Source organism: Equus caballus, chromosome 19, assembly GCF_041296265.1.
Source record: "Equus caballus isolate H_3958 breed thoroughbred chromosome 19, TB-T2T, whole genome shotgun sequence".
NCBI lineage: Eukaryota > Metazoa > Chordata > Mammalia > Perissodactyla > Equidae > Equus > Equus caballus.
The window spans coordinates 7,586,195-7,601,249 of record NC_091702.1 but is presented as its reverse complement, the minus strand read 5'-3'; positions in this window follow the sequence as shown (position 1 = coordinate 7,601,249).

The following is a 15,055-nucleotide window of genomic DNA, read 5'->3' as shown; positions in this document are numbered from 1 at the left end:
GACCCCTGAGATGGGAGGTCGAGGTGTTTTCTCAGGCCGAGCATCCACCACGGAAATATGGGGGGCCCTAAAGCCACCACTTGCCAGGCCCAATCTGTGCCCCAGGGGTGGTGCTGCCCGTCCACACTCTGGAGGGAGAGGAAACATTTCCTGCGTCTCTTGTGGACGTGTCTCTGGACCCCATGTTGGGAACTTGTAGTTTTCTAGTTCAGCCTCTGGAAACGCATCAGCTCTAAGTGGGGAAAACACGTAAGGAGATCAAACCGTGCGTGTGGAGAGGACAAGGCCAGGGGAAGGTCATTTGTGCAGGGACTTTGGGCAGGCAGGACCTCCCCTCCTCAGTGTCCCCCTGGGGCTGCATGCTCACCCTTTCCCTGGCCTGGAATCCTGCTGGGAACTTGTCTCCAGCTCCGAAGTCCTCTCCCTGCTCGTCTCCTCTCCAGGGGAACACTTGTGGTGCAGCCGTCCAGGCTCCAGCTGGGCCCCGTTCCCGACACCCTCCTGCTCCCTGTGACCCAGGACCCCAGCCCCTGCACTTCCTTCTTCACTCTTGTCAAGTCAGAAGTCCCCTCAAGGCCCCACCCTCCCTCAGGTGCCTCACAGCCACTCCTGGCTGGCCTGATGGACCAGGATGGGTTCTGACAGGTGGGATAAGGGTCCATGTACCTGGCCAGACGAAACCCCCACTCGGTCCCTTGCTGACCAAGGTGACTTCCGGGTCTGTGTGGTGCTGACGTCCTTGGTCTAGGAGCTCCATCCGTCACACCCTGAGTCATGTTATTCCTGACTTGTCCTGCGTTCTGGCTGGGCCCGAGCCCATAGACCTTTGCCCCTGGGATGGCTGTGCTCTCATCCGCAGTCTTGTGCTGTGGTTACCTCCTGGGCTGTGTGAGCCATTTCTGTTGGGGTCTTTGAAAGCTGAGGCTGAGAGGGGCAGGTGTAGGGATGTCCTCCAGGGGAATGCCACCCAACTATGATCTCTGGGCATCCATGGACACGGCCTTGCTTGTTTAAATCCTGAAGGGCTGGCAGTATGGGTGGACAAGAGCCACTGCGCTGAGTTCACCCAGAGTCCCCACCCGGTGATCAGCAGCTCAGGGGTCACCGCCGAGTATTGTGAACGTGCTCCCACGGAAACACCCAGTCACAGCAAGACCCAGATGACTTGTTTAGCGGTTCAGAGCTCTCCCCTCTGGATGGAGGCTGCCAGTGGCCCTCAGACACACAGGGGGCCTGGCCTCTGCCAGCGTGGCCTTCAGCATGCAGCAGGGATGGAGCACACATCCTGGTTGCCCATGGCCTCCCTGACAGGGCACAGCCATCCAAGAACGTGACTGGCTACACGGCAGACCATCCTTTACCTCTAAGAGCAAGAGAAGCGCCAGGACCCAGGGCTGAGCAGGGCCGGGGAAGGCAAGAGGTCTAGGTTAAGAGTCTGTGCGTATCCACTCATTTTGCCCTCAGAATAATTTGGAGTGTTGTGGGTAATATCCCAGGTTTTTAATAACGTAGAGGAAGCACAGAAAGGAGGAGTAATTGGCTGTTGTCACCCACACCATCTGGCCTGTCCTCCTCAAACATGCCTGGGCTCTCTTGCTCCCTCACCTCCGCTCTTCTTGCCCGTACCTAGAATGCCTGCCCACCGCATCTCTGCCCCCTCAGACAGATGGCTTAGCCAGGGACTCCATCTTGACGCAGGGAACCTGTTGTCCTCGATGTGACCAGGGCCCAGGTCAGTTCCGAGTTGGTCCCCCTCCCTTGGCCGTGAGAGACAGAGAGAGCTAAGTGTGTGCCTGATTGTCCTACCAGATTAGAGGCTGAAGTCATGAATTTCCTTCTATCCCACCCACCATCAGGCCCAGAAACGAAGGAGCAACTGGAATCTTGTTGGATTGGGGGCACATTTTGTGCAAGAGAAGAATAGCGTCACACAGTTAAATGGTCCTGGTGTGAGACTTTACGATGTTCTTCAGTGACACAAAGTTCTGCCGTGTAGTCTCACTAGCTGTTTCTTAACAAGCATCCCCCCAAGGCTGCTCCTGACCACAGAGAGTGGGAGTCAGAACTGGGCAAAGTTTCATCATCAGAACTCTTCACTGGTCTGTGGTCTTCTTGCCAAGAGAGTGAAACAGACCAAGGGAGACATCCCTGCTCCCCGCAGTTCTCGTGCCATGAGTGCCATCCCACCCCATTGCAGGGGACAACTGCTGGGTAGTCGGGCCTTCTCTCAGGGGCAGACATTTTGGAATGGCCTGGGAGCAGATTTGGGAAGTCAGCGTCAGCTCTCCGACCATGTCTCCAGAATCTTCACGAGCTCACAGGAAGCAGGACCTGGTTTTGAGTTTCTGAGCACGACTACACTAAGGTGGTCACTCAGGGCCTTGCCCAGGAGGCACCTCCTCCTGGAGGCTGCCGAGATGCAGGGACCTAGGCTAGCATCAGAGCAGGTGGCCTGGGGGAGCGGCAGCTTGTCTGTGGTACTCAGAGGCTGTTTAAAAGCATCCTGGATGGTAGGAGGTGTGAAAGAAGGAGCTGGACCAGGACTCCTGGGAGCTGAGGATGGCTGGAAGGATGTGAGGTTGTCACACAGAGCTGGGTGTCCACCGTGATGGAAACAGAGGTGAACAGAGGCCAGGGCAGTGCTGAGTGTCCACAGACCAGTCAAAGCCAACTGGTGGGCTTCCCAGCAGAAGGTAGAGCCCAGTAACAGGGGTGTGAGGGGTGGGAGCAGACAGTACACAGCCTGGAGCGGGCAGGAGTTGGAGGCCCAGAGAGCTTGTGGTGAACAACAGGGCACGTTAAGGAAAACGGGGCCCCGTCTCAGAGAGCAGCAGGCGTGCAGCCTGGGCGACGGATGGAGCCTCAAACAAACAGTGCTGGAGCCCTCAGCCAGCACGACTGGAGTTCATTTCCAGAAAAAAGAGAGGCTCCCTGCCACGAGGACATGACCACGAGGCTTCGGGGGTCCCATAGCCAGGCTGGAGGGGCTAAGCCTCCTGATGTCCTGGGTGGAAGGGCTCCCAGGGCATGGGGTATGGAGCAAGGGGGCAGGGAAGGGGCACCCGAAACACCTCAGGAGCCCAGGGGAGCCTAGGGTGCTTGTTCCCTGGTGTCCACCCCAAGCGTGGATTCAAACGGGAGTGCTGTCCTGCTGAGTGGTTCAGGCCCCAGGCCCTGCTGGCCTGCTGCCCCTTCCTCGCCCTGTGGCCTGGGACCGGGATGTGAGAAAAGCTGCTGAGCACGGGCTTGGTGTGACCATGGCCCACAGAGGGCATGCCAACCACACTGAACCCTGCATCCAGGAGGCATGTGAGGCCCGGCAGCACCTCTCAGGAGGGCCCAGGATGCGTTTTTCGTGTCCTAACGACGGCAACAATAGTTCCCTAGTGGAATGTGTCCTCATGTGAATGTAGCAATGAGGCAGACGGAGCTGGAAGGAGGCACAGAGATCCCATGCTAACCTGTGCATTGTATGGGGAACCTGAAGTGCAAAGGGCCCAGGAGCCGCTGCGGCTCATGTGGAGAAGCTCAGTCACTCAGAGAATGGATGGGGTCGTGAGCGCACACGGGCCAGAAACCAACACCAACTACCTTTGCTCCATGCACATCGCTCTGATTTTGAAGTGTTTCAGCTGAACAGACCATTTTCTTAACTAAACAAATGTCCAACTGATGCCCCCACTGATTCTGAAGGGGCCTCTTTCTCAAACTCTCAGAGCCACGCTGGCGGGCATGAGACCGCTCCTTGTCCTGACGGAGCTCCGCTGCCTCTTTCTGCCTCCAGCGTCCCTCACATGTGTGGCAATCTTCCTCTCTTTTGTCTGTGGGACACCTACCACAGCATGGCTTGATGAACAGGGCATAAGTCTGCGCCTAGGATTTGAACCTGTGAATCCTGGGCAGACAAAATGAAGCATTTGACTCAGCCACTACACCGCCGGGTTGGGTTTAATGCTTAAATATTCTTACGACATAAATGTGATGGAAAACTATGGCGCCTGTGTATTTTAGTTGGGGATATAACGCCTCCTTACTTTTCTACAGGATTCTGCAGCATTGTCTTGCGCCTTCTCAGCCTCAGCCTGGAATCAGCCTTTTCCTCAAGGAGCACTGGCTCCTTGTATGAGACCATGGCATTAAAAACGTGCATCTGTGAGCTCAGTGTGCTGGTTGCTCCGGGGTGTCCTTGCTTCTTGGCCCTCTCGGTGGCAGGATGCTTAAGTTAGGCTGGTGTGCTGACCTTACCGTGTGTACACTGTCTGCTGTATATGTGTCTATATGGAAACAGCCATGTTTAGATTAAGGTCAACGTCAGTTCAGAGCACGGCTTCCCAGTCGAACGCATGGCCACATGGAGCCCTCCAGCCCGCGCCCTGCCCTCCCCGAAGCCTGCCCCTGCAGTAGTGGAACCCTGGCTCCTGCCGTCTGACGACCACTCAGTCCTTTCTCCAATCCCGGTCTAGATGCATAGGGGCCTCACAGTTATTAACCAGTAACTGTTGAGAAAGAACTTTATCAAGTAGGGCTCTCTGCTTGCTCGGTGTCTTTTCCTGTAGTTGTACAGATTCCAGTCATTTCCAAAGGTCCTTAGGTCAGCACCACTTCCCCCACAACTCGAAGTGAGTTTGTTTCTTCCATTCTCAATACGGTTAGACTCTCTAGTCTCATCTGCATGCCATCCAAGGATCCACCCACCTAAATCATTTTACTAATTTGTGTAAGTCAAGATTTGCTCTTTCCACTGTAAAAATCTGGGGATTTTGTCAAAGGCAGAGAGGCAAGTATCCGCCATTAAAGCACCCCACGGATTTCCTGACCTCTTCATTCCTCTCCCCCGACCCCAGCCCTGCACAGCTCTGGGAAGCTGATCTGTGGATCAAATTGATAGCTTTGTGTTTGCAGAATGCCATATCAATGAGAGCGTACTCTACCTGGCCTTCACAGATGCTTCTTTCTGTTAGAAAGGTGAATTTGAGATTCCTCCGTGTGTTTTCATCTTGATAGCTCTTTCAGTGTTGGCACCTGATAGCATTACATTGCATGGATGTACCTCATTTGGGTGTCCTTTCATTTATGGAAGGTTATCTTTGTTCATTCAAGTTCCCTGCCTGTATAAATGAGGTGCAGTCTATATATGTGTGCTGGCTTTTTTGTTGACGTTCTATTTGAAAACAGTGTGTAAATACCTAGGAAGATGGTTGAGGGATCACGTGTTAAGATGATGTTTAGCTCTGTAAGAAAGTGCCCAAGTGTCTTCCACAGTGGCTGCACCACTCGGCATGGGCAGCAGTGACGACAGAGAGTCTGTGCCGTCCTACCCCCCAGCCATGAATTGATCTCATTTATTTGTGTGTTGAGGCGTCTCACTTTGTTTCAACTTGCTTCTCTCTAATGATAATGATTTTGAGCATCTCCTTGCATGCTTATTGTATGCTTACACCTTCATTAGCGAGGTGTCTGTTCAGATCTTTAACCATTTTTCATTGGAATGTTTGTTTTCTTATTGTTAAATTTATGATGCTTTGTACATTTTAATACAAGCCCTTTCTTAGATAGGCTTCTTCCAAAGATTTCGCACAGTCTAGGGTTGGTCTTTTTCTTCTCTTAACAGTGATTGTCACAGAGTAGAAAATTTTAATTATAACAAAGTCCACCTTAACTGGATTTTTCATTGAAGACTCGTTCTTTCAATGTTGAAGATAAAAGGTCATTATGAAATCTCAGGTCATATCTTCTCCTTTGCTAGTTCTAGAATTTTGATAGTTTCGCAGTTTGTGTTTACATCCATGAACAATTTTTGTGAATATTTGTGTCATGTGAAAAGTTGGCATCTTTGTTAAGTTTTTTCCATATGGTCACCCGATTGTGCCATCACCATTTGTTTAAAAGACTAACTTTTCTCCATCAAATTGCCTCTGATCTTTTGACAAAGATCAGTTGCCCATGTTTGTGAGTCTATCTATGGACTCTGTGTTCTTTTCTATTTATCTCCTGGCACATTCTTACCCCAGCATCACACTCCCTGTACCTTTCTAAATCCTGGAATGGGGAAGTGCGGCTTACTCAACTTTGCTCTTCAGTGTTGTGCAGGATATTCCAGGTGCAGAAACGGTTTGTAGATATCTACAAAGTGTCTGACTGGGACATTGACTGGGGTTGTGTTGACTCTGTAGGTCCAGTCGGGAAGAGCTGACATCTTCATTATACTGAGTCTACTGATCGTGGAAGTGAAATACGTCTCCTATTAGGTAGGTTTTCTTTGCTAGCTTTTCACAGCATTTGGTAGTTTTCTGGATACAGATTTGTCTTTACTTGTTTAGATGTTTATGTAAGGATTTTATTTATTTTGATTTTGTACCCTTTTGTGAAGGGTATTTTCTTTTCTTTTAAATTCTCCTCATTCATTAGCAGCACAGAGAATACGCACCACGTGTTGCACTTTGACCTGTACTTCTTGTTATCATAATCCACTCTCATCAAGGCCTGTGATACGGTGCCCATTCCATTTGAACTTCAGAAATTAAGGGACTGAACAGTGTGACCACTGAGCTGCTGTGCCTCAGCTTAGGAGTCCCTGCTTAGCGGTAGCCAGCTTGCTCCCCGGCCGGGGGCACAGGGCTCACACCACCGCCTTGTTCTGACCGGGGCCCCAGAGACCAGGGTGTGGTGCTGGGTGTGCTGCCCATGGATGCTGGTTCCTGGCCGCAGTGAGACAAGAGCTTCCTGTCCCCAGGATCGACGTGCCGCTCCCTCGGGAAGAGGATGCTCCCTGCCCGCTTCCGGCCCAGCAGGGGCCTGTGTGCCTCCTCTGACACTCTCCTTCGGTCATGCGCACAGAGCTGCATGGTCTGGACTGTTCCTGGGGCTTGTTCTCTACTCCCTCAGGGCGTGTGTTCCTGAGGCCTATTGTGCACAGGATCGCCCTTTATGGGGCTCCTGGGGCGATCACAGCCCGCTGTGCTGTGTCACAGGCTTGTGAGGTTTGTGGGAGGAATCGTGCACAGATTCAGACACACAGGTGCCCTCGTGAAAGGATGTGCAAGATGTTGGGCCTTCCCGGGAGGGAGCTGGGGACACAGGACACGCCTGGAGACTACAGAATTCCTGGGCGAAAGGGAAAAATGTTCAAACCTACATCCGCTGCAAGAATTGTTAATGCTAAATTTCCTATGACATGGAAGTAGCTGAAAATATATTGAAAGATAAAGATGAGATGTATTAATAAACATTATTTTAATTTTCAATGTTTTATATATATCAAAATCAGAAATTATTATAATTTTACATTCCTGGCTTTCAAGAAAGACAAATTATCTATACTATTTGTAAAATGCATTTCTCTGCTTATCTTGTTTTCAAATGAGAATATTGCCGTGATTGACGACATTTTCTCCTAACAGAGGGACAGTCTTAAATATTTCTAAATATTAGCTTATTGAAACATCTTTTGCAGGATTCCAATGTGACTAGAATTGTTACAAAATAGTAATAAATCTAGGCCACTACCAAATGTTTTGTGAGAATGTGATAAGAATATATCCTGAATCAGTTTTAGAGGGGATCCGAACACAATAGTGATTTTTAACATACCATTAAAGTGATTAAAAATACTGCTTAAATCATTGAAGATGAAATATATTAAACTTAAAGCTCCATTTCAGCTGACCGCAGAGACCCAACAAGCAGGCCTGGATCCAGGGACCAGCCCCATGGACCCACAGACTTGTCAGAAATAATATTTCTTGTTTTTTGTTTTGAGTAACTAAGTTTTAGAGTAGTTTGTTACACAACAAAGGCTAACTATATAAAAGTGAAGAAAAATTTGAAACTGCAAAAAATTTTAATAAGCAAAGAAAAGTCACCAACAATTCCAGCAACCCAAAATAACCAGTGAGAATATTTTGGTGTGTTTTCTATCATTTTTACATTTATTAGTTATGTAGCTAGAGAGTGAGAGACAGAGTGAGAAACAGGAAGATGATAGAAACGCATACAGAATTTATAGGATGTTATGTAATTGAAGTCTTGCGTTTTGCCCTCATTACCACTAATTAGCACTGTTTCCTGTCATTAACTATTTCTGGAAAGTAGGACATCACTGACTTGGAAACATCTTTCAAACACCACAATTTCACTCCTGGTCAGCCACATGTAGATGTTCCCCGACACTGATGGATGTGTGCACCTATGAATCCAAGTGCCATAAATCTAGTGTAATTGGGGTAAAATGAAACAAACAGACCTTTATGGGCCATCTGATGTTGTTCAGATTTATCTGAATAATTGACTAGGGGGTGAGCTTTGATTGCTTACATTTGTCACTGGGGACAGTGACTCCGGCCTTCCTGGGGTGTGTCCGCTGCCCCTTGCTGCAGGACCCAGCCTGAGGGGATGGGAAGAGCTGCTGGAGGAAGCCCTTCTTGGCCATTTACTCCCGTACCAGCTTAACCCCCAGCCTTGCTCCCTGGGGGCAGTGACCTGGGTGGGCAGACAGGCGGGCAGCCTCCTGCATGGAACTCATCCTGGAGAAGAGACAGCCCTTCAGGCTGCAGGTCTGCTCGGGGGGCCTGGGTCACCCAAGAGGACGGGCTGTTCTGAGGACTGAGGCTGCCTCGCGTTTACATTTGTTCACGTCTGAGTCCTAGGAGAAGAGGGGACTGGAATGGGGCCTACTCAGGCCACAGCTGGGGTGACGTTCAAGAAGCATGGTTCAAAAGCCACAAGCAGACCCACAGGAAGTCCAGACCTTCTTTTTGGGACACAAATCGCGTCAATGGACTTCGGGAGGAAGCTTCGCCTCTCTCGCTGGCCTCTCTCCTGCCGTCCCCATCCCATCCTCTCCTCCTGTAACACAAAGCTGGGAATTTGCCTGGCAGAAATGGTCCAGCAGCCTGGAGAAATGAGGACAGCCACACAGGACCGTCTTTCCTTGGGGGAACAGGGGAAGTAAGCATGAGAGTATGCCACTGTGATAGACATTTCAGGCTGAATTGACAGCTGCTGTCTTCACTAAAACTCCCAGGGGACATTGGGAAAGCAGGCAGGCTGGTTGTGGTCACCTGTCCCAGGGCATGCTGCCAGAGCTCAGCCCTGGGCATCGGGCACTTCTGCCGTTTCCTTGTTCACTGCTTCAGGGAGATGGGGCTGAGGGCAGGGCCAGGGGAAGTGGGGCACAACGGAGGCCAAGGATGTTTGCTCAAGTTGTACATGTGACAGTCCTAGGGGCCACCTGGAAGTAAAGGGCTGAGTCTTGTGCCCTCAGGAGCCAGTAGAGACAATGCAGTAAACCCTTAGATAAATGCAGTAAGAATTCTGCCTCTTCTCACCTCCAGGCTGGTGTGACTTGAAGAAACCCTGGTGAGACTAGAATGACGTTCATGCCAGTGCCCACGGTCTCTCTCTCAGAACTCTGCTTTTCTCAGTGCTCATCTCTTTGAACATTTGTTTTCCATTCGGCAGCACCCCCTACATGTCAAAATGCTCCTAAACAGCTCATAACAAAAGTCGCAGATATCAGTCCACTGGGGTAATCACAATGCAGAAGTTCAATGAAAACCAAATGTTTTCCTGAACGATGGGCTTTGCCTTTGAATTGTTGGTGGTTAGAATTGTCTCCACAGGCTCTCAGGTTATTGTAACACAGCAGGGCACTCTCAATCTCCCATTATACAAATGGCAGCCTTTATATTATATATAAATTATTATATTTTACTATATATTATAAATTATATATATTATATAAATTATATAAATATAATTTGTAAATTATATTTATATAATTTATATATTATATATATAAAAATATAATAAATTATACATAATAGACAGGCAGACCTGTCTATTAGAGGAGACCAAAACTGCATCTCCATGATCATTCTCCTCTGGGCACGTGCGTCTAGACCCCGAGGTCACGGCTGGGAATCCCTGAACTCAGAGGTGGGGCCAGGGTGGGCGTAGCCTTTGTAGCCCACCAAGCCGGCACACGGAGGAGCCTGCTGGTCTCGGCAGCGACTGAGAAACGGAAGGGCGTGCACATGCTGTTTCCTGGGATCCTGGGGATCCGGTCGCTCGAGGGGAAGAGGTGGGCTTTGCAAAGCGGATCCACACTATCCAAGCTCAGCACAGCCTGGGCAGCCCCATCCTGGCACCGAGTCCTGCTGCTCTGTGCTGCAGGCCCAGTGCAAATGAGGCCTTGGAGATGAAAGCTTCTCCCCATCCCTGAGCGCTCTCTGAATTTCAGGCCAAAAATTCTCCCTGTGTGTACAGCTCTGGAGAGAGGTTCGCGTGGCCCAAAGAGCTTAGTTGTTTATATAAAATGTGCACCATGTCCCGCCAGGTAAGTAGGTTTTAATTTCTTCAGAATATTGATTAATTGACTGATTCATTCATTCATCCACTCATTCATTTACTCATTGAATCAAACTCTGATTGAGCCAGGACTGTGTCCCTGGCCCTGTGTAAGCTCCTGGAATATCAAGAAGAAGAAGAAAGCACCGCCCTTGCCCCTGGGGAGTTAGATTCTAATGAGGGGAGACACAGAGGAAGCAAAGCTCCACCAGAGATGGCAAGAGCTGTGGCAGAGATGGAGAAGATGCTGTGCGAGCCACAGGAGGGCACACTGACTCTGCAGAGGAACACTGGACAGTTTGGAGGAGGTTCCTAAATGCTGATAGCAGAATGGCAAGGACAGTGACAACTGTGTCACTGGGAAGATGAAGCAGCAGGGACTCTCATTTGCTGCTGGCGGGAGTCATAGTTGTGAGGACCTTGTTGGAAGTGCTTTGCCCATGACCTCCCAAAGGTAAACATATGGTTTGGTTTCCTCTGACTGAGCAATTCCACCCAGGGTTTATTCCATGACACGTGGCTGCACACATCTGCCAGATGACTCTTATGGGAATGTTCATCGCCAGTCTACTCACAATAGTGGAGAACTGGAAACAACTCAACTTTCCATCAAATAGGATAGATAAGTAACTTGAGTATATTCACATGATGGAATACTACACAGCAACAAAAAGCAATAAGCTCCTGCCACCTGCAGCAACAGTGTGACTCTCCCAGACATCATGATGAGTGAAAGAGCAGGACAGAAAAGACCACCCACTAGGATCCTACTTCTATCTCTGGTGGTAGACCTCAGCATAGCCATTTCCCAGGAGGAGGGTTGTGACAAGGGAGGGGCACAAGGGGTGGAGGCATGGGAAATATTCTACATCCTGCCCCGGGAGGTGGTACACAGGTTGCATAGTGTCAACTGAGAGAAAGCTGCAGGTGATATTAGTGATGGAGTTCATTCAATACTCGGGGTGAGGAGTGGGACCCCGAGAACCAGTTCCACAGGGTGCTCTGATGGGACTGCTCCGAGGGTGTGAGGTGAAGGGCAGCTTCTGTCTCTTTTACCAACAGTGTACGTGCAGGGAAGAGGAGAAGAGGGAAAAAACTTGCCACTAGATTTCATCTATGTCACAAAGGATACAGTGCATCTGGGTGACATAAACAAGCATCTTCAGTCACACATCAAACAAGTTCAGAGACGCTGACGTTATCTACGTGTGGAGGGAGACGAGGACCAGGGTCGTTAACTATTCCCACAATCTCTAAGCAATGCAGCGGGGGAGGGTGAGAGCGAGCTGCCCTTCACCTCTTCCTGCTCTGCAGAGGTGCAACTGGCGTCTTCAGTCATGAGACGTGGGGACGCAAGGTCGTGTGACACAGGCTGAAGACGGCCTGCACGGCTCCTGCGCAGCACAGCGTGGGTGTTATCGGACTGACTTAACGCCTATGCAGTTTGTGGGCTAGATTCACCCATCGGGCCAGGGAGAGGGGTTCCAGAAACCTGTCCACAAGACATAGGTGACACTCGTGCAGCTGCATACTTCATATTCACGCAATTCTCTGAATGTATGTTATAACCCAATGACACATTTTAAAGTCAAAAATCAAGTAACAAACACACAGCACAGAATGTTATCACTTGATATCCTAGAACACAGAAAGCATCCCCAAGTCATAGGAATGATCAACAATAAACCGGAAAAATGATGTGATTCTGAAATGTACATGTTCCAGTACCAGGAAGATCACAGGATAGGTAGAGATCGGCTTGGGACTGACCGCAGGCACAGCCTGTGACTCTGGGCGACAGCTCCCTGGACCTCATTTCCTGCTGATTAACACTGGTGTTAACAACAAGGTAATCACATCTGAATTTGTGTAATATGGTGTCTGCACATACACTTTCATCAATAATTGTTACAGCAAAGACGTCAGTGTTTTCTACAGTGACTCCCATGTTTTGAAGCGTGAGCACCTACTTCAGTTTTTCCCAGTGAAAGTCTTTTTAGTTTTAAGTAGAAACCTTTTCAAGCACATGGAGAAGTAGAGAGAAAAGGGTAATAGCTACCCTAATACATCCATCAACCCATTTAATAATTAACATTTTGTTATATTTGCTACATTGTTTGCCTGAATTAGACTCTTTTAAAATCCATCTTATTATGGAAAGGCTGAGTATTAAAAACAGAGGAGTAGAAAGAATTGCCATGTAGCCAGCACCCGGCCTCCATCATTATGAAGTCATGGCTCATCTTGTTTCTGTTATAACCCCACCTCTTTTCCCACTTCCCACCCCAAAATTAGTAGAGACAAATCTCAAATAGGATATCATTTCATGCACAAATATTTAAATACACATTACTAAAAGAAAGGACTTTGTAAAATAGAACCACCAAAGCACCGCCATACCTTAAAAAATTAACAATAACCTAAGGCCTGAGAATGTGCATTTCTAACAAGCTCCCGAATCACGCTGATGCTGGTCTGTGAAGGCACGTTTGGTGGCACTGCTCTAGTTTCCTACAGTCCAGAGTTAGCTAGCTGTGTCCCCACGGAGACTTTGAATCTGTTTTTCTGCTCCTCAGGCATTTTGTTAAAATTGACTCAGCTAGATTCAGACATCAAATTTGTAGACTTTCATCAGGAGGCACCATGTCTGGCCATCTCTCTTTGAGATCTTTGTAGCCACCAATGACCATTCCTAGATCTGTTGTTTCATTAGGGGGTGCAAAATGGTTATGCCCTCACTCCATGGATCCTTTTTCATTCATTACCTGGCCCATTTCTATAAGGGACTTTCTCTCGTCAACTGTTTGAATACCCTAAGGTAGGGTTCTTACAGAAGTCAGGATAAATGCTTGAATCTCTCTTTTCATTAACCCATTTTCCAAAGATTGTGTTGGTTCTCTGGCATCCTGAGCCACCAAAGGGATGTTTTCTGTTTGCCTTTTTTTTAATCTATCCTAGTGAATTCGTGAATGCAGTCACGCCCGGTATAATGACGTTTAGGTCAACGACAGACCATGTATATGTTGGTGGTCCTGAAAGATTAGTACCATAGAGCCTAGGTGTGAAGGAGGCTATCCCATCTAAGTTAGTGTAAGTACACTCAGTGATGTTCACACAAGGGCAACACTGGCTAAGGATGGATTTCTCAGAACGTATCCCGTCGTTAAGTGATGCATGACTGTACAAATATTTTGGTGTCTTTCAAGTCACTGTTATTACTTTTGATGCTCAAATTGCTCCATCTTTGACTAATGGGAGCCTAGTCAGGTCAACTCCTGGGTCCTTTTGACAAGACTCGAGTTATCTTTGATGGCTTCCTATCTTTGGATACGACAAGATTTTCATGCTCACCTGCTACATTGCTTGTCCCAGACCTGGAAGCAGCCATTTCTCCCAGGAGCCCTGGTTGCAGTTAATGAGAAATGGTGCTTGGAGTCCACAATCTAGACACTAGAAGATTTCACTAGTGATGGGTGTGTCATTGTTTCCAGACATTTTAGTGCATAAAGCTGGAAAGCGTTTTTTAAAATACAACGTATAATGAGTTGATCAGACTGCTTCTGGTTAAAATTCAGGAGCTATTTCACTTGATCCCATCAATCTTAAGTCTCAGAAGAACAACCCTAACCATAGAGTCAATAACACGATTGTGAATACCCTTTAAGTTGTTCTTTCTTTTGTATGTTCTTCCTGTTCTTCGGGTATGTCTTACTAAGGATGTACAGTCAAATGAGTATTTTAAAGTCACATGGAATAGTTTCTGTCTTTGTGGTCATGCCACAAATCAGTAGATGGCTAGGTTTATTTATTTCAATTTGCTCTTGACTTCTAGGGATTTCTTTCCTGAATATTTCACTTCATTTTATACTTGTATAAGACTACATTCATGGTTTCAAAATCACACCTACAAAGTATATTCAGTGGAGTCTAGCCTCTTCCTTCCTCCTTGTCACGATCCCTTCTTCCCCTTATATGGAATCATTTAAAAATATTTATGGCTTATCTTTTCATTTAGAAAACAAATGTTTACATTGGATAGTAGTTCCACTCGGCATTCGTCGATTAATAAAATAAACAAGGACAAAAAACAACAACGCATTTGGTAGTGTTTTTAAGTAAATTTGTTAAATAAGTATATTAATCCCAATGCATTGATGTACAAGTAGAAATTGTTAGTCCTCCTGTCTCTTCAGCTTATGATAAATCTACTTGTGCAAATCTTGAGACTCAGGAACCACAGGAGGATTACCACATTTCCATTTTTGTCCTTTTATTTATTTAGGTGTCCCTTTTTTAAAAAGGTAAACTTTTAAATTTTGGAATCACTTCAGATTTACAGAAAAGTGACAGAGATAGCACAGAGAGTTCTCGCATACCCTTCGCCCAGTTTCCCCTATTGTCAACGTCTAAAATCACACGGTCCATGTGTCCAAGCCAGGACACTAACATCGGTAAATTACTATTAACTAAATGCCAGACTCCATTCGGAGTTCACTAGTTTTTCCACTAATGCCCTGTTTCCAGGATCTGATCCAGGATGCCATATCATTTTTAATGTCTTTCCATTTTTAATTGCCTTAAAAATCTACCAAGGTTAAAGAGTGCTCTCATCTTATAGGCGATAAGGGAAAGAAACCAAATGCTTTACTGGCAGTGGGATGATCACAGGATTTAAGTCCAAATCTGGGAGGAATCTGCTTTTATAAGA